The following is an 8649-nucleotide window of genomic DNA, read 5'->3' as shown; positions in this document are numbered from 1 at the left end:
ATTTAAAATTAGAAATACGTTTATAATATTTTTCTAATTTTCTATTTCTAATAGATATATTTATAATATATATAATATATTTCTAATTCTTAGATAAATTGGAAATACACGATATAATACATTTCTAATGTCTCTAAGAATACAATGTAAAAATACTTTCGCAAATACTTGCAATAGCTAAAATGCTATTATATTTTTAAAAGAAGTTGATGTGTTCCCTATCTTTCTGTTGGTGATATATTATGCTCCACTTCATTAAATTATAATGCTAAATCATCTTGTGCTTGGTTCTGTTTTAAGACTTTGGGCAAGTCACTTCCTTACACAAAGGTTTTCTTTTCCCATTTCCACCCTTTATCTGCTTTGTCCATTTATACTGGGGGTTATTCGAAATGCTTGTGCTATGCCTAGAATCCCAGGGCCTGAATCACAGAGATGGACTCTAAGTGTTACCGTTAAACAAATAATAATTAGAAAAAATTGCACACGGCAGTGGTGATCAGATCCCTTTGGTCAAGTGGTGAAGACCAAAGAATTTTAAGTATTTTGGATAAGCTAATTAATTTCCGGGGGTCCTTCCCAAGTGATGCATTACATCTTTCAGAGAAATGCCCCATCAGTAGCAACTGCCAGCTTGATTTGTACAAGGGACCTGTTGCCTGGCTGCAATTTTTGCACTCTGCGGAGCTGAAATGGCACAAGGGTTAAAACACTGAATGTAAAGCAATAAAGGTTATGTGATGTGAATTAACAAAAGAATTGGCAAGATGAACTTGAAGTTACGGGAATTAGTTTCACAGGAAGGTTGTTATTGCCCCCGTTAGCAGCTCAAATTCACATGCAGACACATCTTAAGTAATGTGTTGAGCTGTCCAAAAGGTAATTTGAATGCTGTCAAGACAAACAAGAATATGCTCACAAATTCAAGAACACTATATGTGCAATTTGCACAACATCAATTTCTTTGGTTGTTTTTTGGATGGAGCCATCACCATCAATTAAGTTAGTGACTCCTTGATTCAAATTACTTTTTGACACATAGTGAACGGAATGGCTCACGCGAGCATTATTTTCTACAGTGTTCCCCAGGCAGCTATATTGTAAATGTAAACAGGTGGAACTGTGGAACATCACTGCTGCTGAATCACATAACTAACCATGGAGGAAGAATCAGCATAATAAATATAAATATCACTCGGAGATGGGAGACAATGAAAATGGATATTTACACCCTCGCTGTTGTTTGGCATTTGACATAACACAGAGAAGTGGCAAAAGGGGTCTCATAAAAATTCCAGGCCAGATCCTCAGCTGGTACAAACTGACATCGCTCTGGTGATTTCAGTGGAGCGGTGGTGATTTACCCCTGCTGAAGAGCTGTGTAGGATGGTAGTCTGGAGGTTAGAGCATAGAACAAAGAGCCTAGATACATAGGATAGTAATGATAACATCAACAATACAGTGTATGGATAAAATTCACCCTTGTGCACAGATTTTCATCAACTCGAAGATCTGGTTAAGTCCCAACTAAGATTAAAAGGTCATATTGGCGTGAGAATGGATGGCTAAAAACTAGCCGTAAATCACTGGCATGGAAATGAGAGGGAGCCATCTAACCTTCACAGGAAAAAGGTGCTGGAATAGACAATAGGCGTAACTGGGATAAAAGAACCAAATTGCAATGGACTGATGGGTGGTTCCAAAGAGGATGGAGCTGGGCTGTGCTCGCTAGGGGCAGCTGACAGGACAAGGAGCAATGGGCTCACGTTGCAGCAAGGGGAGTTTAGGTTGGAGATTAGGGACAATCTCACTAGGAGGGTGGTAAAGCACTGGAATGAGTTACCTAGACAGAAGTGGTGGATTCTCCATCCTTGGAGGTTTTAAGGCCCAGGTTGACAAAGTCCTGGCTGGAATGATCTAGCTGGGAATTGTCCTGCTTTGATCAAGGAGCTGGACGAGATGACCTCCTGAGATCCCTTCCAGCCCTTATTTTCTATGATTCTATGAATTAAATTGGAGATTGATAAACAAGATCAGGCATTTTTGCTTGTTACAATAGGGAACTGAGCCCATTTTATAGGAGTTCCCTTCTGGACCCATGTTCTAAGACAAACTTTGGGTTTTAAATAGCACATAGAGTTTACCAAGATGGAACAGGGTGACTTTCTATAATATCTATTACCTCTTTGTCTGTTGTGGACTCTTCTGGGCAGGAACTATATGTTTATATTTGCCCAGCCTCAAGGACATAGTCAGTGCTCAAAAAATCATTAGTAGAAGGCATATACTCATAGAACGAGGGCTGGAAGGGACCTCAGGAAGTCACATCTAGTCCAACTCCCTCCTCAAAGCAGGACCAGCCCCAACTACATCATCCCAGACACAGCTTTGTCTACCCTAGTCTTCAAAATCTCCAAGGATGGAAAGTCCACCACCTCTCTGGGTAACCTGTTCCAGTGTTTTACTACTCTCTGAGTGACAAAATTCTTTCTAATATCTAACCTAAACTTCCCTTGCTGCAACTTGAGACCATTGCTCCTTGTTCTGTCATCTGCCACCACTATGAACAGTTCATCTCCATCCTTTTTTGAACCCTACTTCAGGTTGTTAAAGGCTGCCATTAAATCCCCTCTCAGTATTTTCTTCTCCAGACTAAATAAACCCAGCTCCCAATTCCCTCAGCCTCTCCTCATAATTCATGTGTCCCAGTCTCCTCACCAGTGGCAACATGGAGGGGGTGCTCAGGGATGCACATGAACCCCCTGAGAGCACTGGTATAGTGTGACAGCTAGCATTCCCCACTTAGGTGACAGGAAGGTGGGGGGCAGGTGAGAGCACTGGTACCCTGCCTAATAGCGCTGGCTGGGGAGTGGGGGCATCAGGAAAAGCAATCCCTGCTGTCCGCCCACAGCCAATCACACAACCAGCACTTCTGGGTTGGTGTGATTGGCCAGGGTCCCCCCCGGCCCCCCTCCCAGTCGCTGACTGGCCGCTGCGGGGGGAGCAACTGCCCCCCCCCAAATCAGGAGGCACTAGTCACCCATGTTCCTTACCATTTTTCTCATCCTCCACTTCACTCTCTATAATATATTCACATCCTTTCTGTAATGGAGGGCCCACAACTGAACACAGGAGTCTAGATGTGACCTCACCAGTGCTGAAAAGAGGGGAATAATCACTTTCCTTGACCTGCTGGCAGTGCCCCTGCTGATGCAGCCCAGGATGCTGCTAGCCTTCTTGGCAAGAAAGGCACACTGCTGGCTCATATTCAGCTTACTGTCCACTGTGACTCCCAGGTCTTTTTCTGTAGAGCCACTGCCCAGCCAGTCAGCCCAGGTGCATGGGATTGTTCCATCCTAAGTACAGGGCTTTGCATTTGGCCTGGTTGAACCTCACGAGATTTATTTTGGTCCAATACTCCAATTTGTCTAGGTCACTCTGAATCCAAGCCCTACCTGTACCCTACATATTATGCCATCTTTCAGGTTGGTGATGAAAATATTGAACAAAAGTGGCCCCAGGACTGACCACTTGATACTGCCTGCCAACTAGACTTCAAACCATTAATTACTACCTTCTGAGCCTGATGCTGCAGCCAGTTTTCTATCCAGTCTTACAGTCCAGCCATCCAGCCTGTACTTCTTTAGTTTGCCTGTGAGAATGTTGTAGGAGACGGCCTCAAAAGCCTTGCTAAAATCAAGGTACACCACATCTACTGGTCTTCTTGCATCCACAGAGCCAGTCATCTCATTGTAGAAAGCAATCAGGTTGGTCAAGCATGCCTTGCCCCTGGTGAAGCCGCGATGACTGTTCCTAATCAGCTGCTTCTCTTCCACGGGCTTCTAGATGGATTCCTTGAGGATCTGCTCCATGATTCTTCCAGGGACTGAGGAGAGGCTGACTGGTCTGTAGTTCCCTGGATCTTCCTTTAATCCTTTCTTGAATATGGGTACTATGTTTGCCCTTTTCCAGTCATCCCGGGTCTCTCCCAGTAGCCCTGACTTTTCAAGATGATGTCCAATGCTTCTGCAATCACCTCAGCCACCACCCTGATCACCCTTGGGTGTATCCCATCTGGACCCATGGACTTGTATATGTCCAACTTTTCTAAATAGTTCAGAACTTTTTCTTTCACCACCATTGTCTGCTCCCCTCCTCCCTGACCTGTGCTACCTGGTGCATAGCCCCATGGGACAGATCATATTTCTGCAGTATCTGAAAGTGAATCTGTACAAAACCCAGTGTGCTTCCCAGCTGGGGAAGCTTCATTAACTGGAAAAGGTGAGGCTGTTCATTGCACAAGTGTGGGCTTTCAGTTAAAGCTGAAGACTCTCAGGGGAGACTCTCTATTGGTGCAGGTCCATTGGAGTTTTGATAGCTGGTTTGGTTACATCAAGTGACCAAAATACTGAAAGACAATAAGTGTGATATGCACTATACACAAATGAACAATGATTGATTAAAATAGCATGCATGAGGAAGGGCATTATGCCTGAAGAAACATAGGATATAAGTTAGGCAGCTCAAATACCACTGTGGAGACTGTCTGGATGAGAATAAATGGTGGCAGTGGAATACGTAAGTCATGAGTGGTGTATACATCTTCTGAGCAAGACGAAGGAAAGAGGAAGAGCACCCTTCTTTTTGCCTTATTGCGGATAAAATAGGCAAATAAAAGGGAAAAAATTTCATTAAAGAGGAATCTCAATCTTTTCACTAATGACTGAGCAGTGACTGGAGAATCAGCAAGGAACAATGTGGTGTTAGAAACCCATGCATCTCTTTTACAGAATACAGTTAGCAATGAGTGCAATCAGAAGCTATTCTGGACTTAGTCCCTGAAAATGAGCCAATGTATGACACGCACGACAGAAATAGTCAAGCATCCAGGGTCTACTGTACTGATCATAATATATTCAGATATGAAATATTCCTCAGGGTATATGTGAAAATAGAATCTCAGAAGTTAATGCAACTTTTTTTTTGTAAAAGCTGGTTTGGAGAGTCTAATATATGGAATAATTTGGAAGAAGTGAAATGATATCAACAGCAGTGCAGAAAATCTACCATTATGAAAAAAGTAGGAAGTTCTGTATCTAATTGGCAGATATAGGGGATGGATACCAACTATATTCATCCCAATAAAAATCTGAGTATCAAAAAAAAAAAAAAAAGAGGATGGCAGAGACAAGGATATGGTTAAGCAAAGATAATAAGGATGAGCAGAAGGCATATGAAAAGTTCAAAGGATATGTTAAGTGGGAAGACTGGGCAGATTATAACTGTAGATAAAGCAAGTAAGAAATAATTGGAGTGAAAATGAACAATGAACAAGAAGCAGGCCGAGACATCTCAACCCCACAGGGTTTTCAGATATTTACACAATAGACAGCCAGGAAGGAAGACAGTCATTCTAATCATGGCAATGAATTAAGTGGTATAAAGCATTTCAATTCATCATTTCCCTACCTGATCCCAAATCCACTGGAATTAACGGGAATCTTTCAATGGCCTTAAAATGGACAATTGCATCAAGCCCTATTCAAGTACCTTAGGGCTATGGGTTTTTTAAAGAGGTTTAGCGTCCTTGGGAGATGGGCCCTAGATGCTGCTCAAAATTATTTCAGTGCCAACTTTTCACCTGGATGTTGGTGCTCCACTCCCAAAAACCTCTTTGAAAATCTTGGACTTTATTTTTAAAGCATGTGTCATCTCTGTCCTTGGTTTATGGCATTCAAACATAGTATAGAAACACACAAGAATAATAAAAAATGCACCCACACACCAATTAAATAAAATTCACAGTGGATTCCAGCAAACCAAAAGCGTCTGCTTAGAAACAGAGGATGGGAAAGAAGAGTAATACGTGTGGTATTTAATAACTGCATAGTCAATAATTGAAAGGAAAAGTGTTTCTTGATTTACAGATGGAAAAACCTGGATTGAGATCCATTTCTTGACCAGAGGTAAGTCCCATAGCCTAGACCCTTCCTCAACAATGGGCAGCCAGAATATATAACATCCCAGTCACATATTCCAATTTATATGGACACACCTTCACACCACATTAGAAAGAAGAGTCAACTAATACACAATCAAGTCCTCAGGCAGGGTCTTTAAACAGTGCGTGAGCTGTGAATATGGACAGGCATTACAAATACATTTAGGATTTGAGCTATTAAAAGGAGCAGCCATTTGAAATCAGTTCCCTGTTTCATCAGCAGCTAATCTGAAATATGCAGATTGAGCTTCATAATCATCCAGCTTTTGTAGCATTTTTCATGCACACATCTAAAAAAGCTGCAAAGATGGTGATCACCATTATCATCCCTTTTACAGACAGGAAAAGTGAGTCACAGAGAAGAGAAGTGAATTGCTAGAGGTCATTCAGTAGGCCAAAGGCACGGCCTGAAATAGGACCCAGACTTCCTGAATCTAAGTGTAAGGTTTTAACCCAGAGGTGCCAAACATATGACCATCCAGCCCATGGGGCTCCTGGAGAGGTGGGAAATTTGGGGCTGAGTGAACAGGAACAAGTCGATTGGAGTCCTGTTGGAGATGTGTTTTTGCAGTAATGGGGTGAGTCATGGTTGCATTGAGCCACAAAGCCCCCTGCCACCACTAGCTCTGCCACTGCCTCTGCTCACCGAGCTACCAGAGGTGGGTCTCGATCCATCATCCACTCAATGTCATGCCCAGCGGGAGGAAAAAATAAGTTTGACATATTGGTTGTTTTTCTTAGCTGCATGGCTCAGCGCATAACTTGTTCATGATTAAAGTCATGAGAAAACACATGTAGATTTGTATATGAGCAAAAATATGTGATGGGCCCAGCTGAGAGCTCATTCCTGAAACAGCGGGCTACATCCTGGGGCTCAGGACTGTTTCTGTTGAGTTTTCAGCCAGCCATTGAACTTTCAGCCATGCCTATTGACAAGTATCCCAGTTGGCATGAATTACAGTGGAGAGTTTTGTAGACAGCTGACCACTAGGAAATCTGACTCATCAACGGTTGTCAAATGTCAGGGCTGGTTGAAAATTTCTGTCAAACCAGTTTTGTGATGGAAAGTTATAGTCTGAACTAAAAGACATGGGTATTGCTTTTGATGAGAAGTATTGGCTTTTCATGGATTGTTTTGATTTCTCTTGGGAAAGTTGAACACTCCCATTAAACAAAAATAAGCTTCTGAAATGCCACCCTGGTGCCTCATGGAACTGCATTTCAGGGGTCTTGTACTGTCTTTCATAGCCCATTCCTGTCTACTGCTCTCCCATCATGGCACTACATTGTTAGGGGTCACTGAGCTCCCATGCCTGACATCACGTCCCAGGATGCTCCATGGGTACACAATGTCTGAGGATGCACATCTCCTTCCAGCAAGAAAGGAGATGGTGGGATATTGTGGGAGAAACAGTCAGACCAGGAAGCCTGACTTGAAAGGAGAAAAGGAACATGAAGAGCCTGAAATACAACTTCACAGTGGTATCATGGAAATATGTTCCTATACACACACATATACAGACATATTAATGGTGTGTGCATACATTTATATTATTATACATATATTATACTTTATTATAATATATCATACTGAATTATAATGAGGAGTTATGTTGTCTTCTTTCGTATGACATTTTTAGGATTACAACATTCATAGGGTAAAATCTAAATTTGATAACCATTTGACTGCTTGGTAGGTAGCTGCATGGATTGATTTTAGATTGCCATTAAATGATCAAATCAAGCAATCATTCACCATGTGTTGCATCATCTGAAAAATTGCACCACAGTTGCAAACCGGACTCTCTTTGATTCTACATTTATGAAGTAAGAGTCCACATGAAGTGTCCGGATGCAATTCAGGGACCAAATCTTTCTTAGTAGGTCAAATCCTGACTGGGGAATTACAGGGTCTCTGACAATGTATTTCTGCATCAAGTTGGTATTTGCCCAGGCTTCCCTCTGCTGTTCTTTGGTACTTTTGTTATCATCATAGAGCTTCTTGGTGTATTTCTGGAAGGGTTTTCTGGATTTGAGCCTATCCAGTGGAGGTGTAGTCATGTCCTTATTGACCGGGAGGTTTGGGTTACCGGTGGCCTTATGATATTCCCTCACACATGCGGCACTGCGGCACAGCTGTAGGTGTTTCGTATACTACTTATATATGATTATGTATATTAGTAGATATAATATGAGTGTATTTAAGTGTTTTTAATTTAATTTTCTCCTAAATTTCAAAATTTCCTTGTGGGGGCTGGAGGCAAGGGGTTAAAAAAGAAATAGCTTTTGAACACATCGCAGGCCACCGCCAGTACTCTGACGTCACCAGATGAGCGGCTGCCGGACTGGACCCAGAGGGGACCGCCTGAACCCCGCTCTGCACCAGATGGACTTCACTTCGAGAGGATTCTTCAGCAATGGACTGCCCCGCTCCACCCGAAGAGGACCCCCGCGATGAGACTCTGTATGGACTGAGACACTTTCCTTGACCTATTTCCTCCACCATTGCGGACCATTGTATGGGTTTGTGTGTATTTATCTTCTTTTTCTCTCAGCGTCACAAACGCCCTCCCTCCTTCCCCTTCCTCCACCCCACCTCCCCCCACCCCTAGGCATAGTTGAATAAAATTGTATTTTCTGTAACCTAG

The 8649-nt window shown here is 42.5% G+C and overlaps 1 long non-coding RNA gene across 1 annotated transcript in view; it reads left to right on the top strand.

The window, feature by feature from the left end:
- Positions 1-8649, top strand: part of LOC109308191 — a 19982-nt gene that overhangs the window by 9959 nt on the left and 1374 nt on the right. The window contains exon 2 of the long non-coding RNA XR_002100524.1: positions 6573-6583. This is a non-coding gene — a long non-coding RNA (uncharacterized LOC109308191). The remainder of the gene's footprint in view (positions 1-6572; positions 6584-8649) is intronic.

Source organism: Crocodylus porosus, unplaced genomic scaffold (genome assembly GCF_001723895.1).
Source record: "Crocodylus porosus isolate Cpor-Errol unplaced genomic scaffold, CroPor_comp1, whole genome shotgun sequence".
NCBI lineage: Eukaryota > Metazoa > Chordata > Crocodylia > Crocodylidae > Crocodylus > Crocodylus porosus.
The sequence above is the reverse complement of the archived record's forward strand: the minus strand, read 5'-3'. Positions and strand labels throughout refer to the sequence as shown.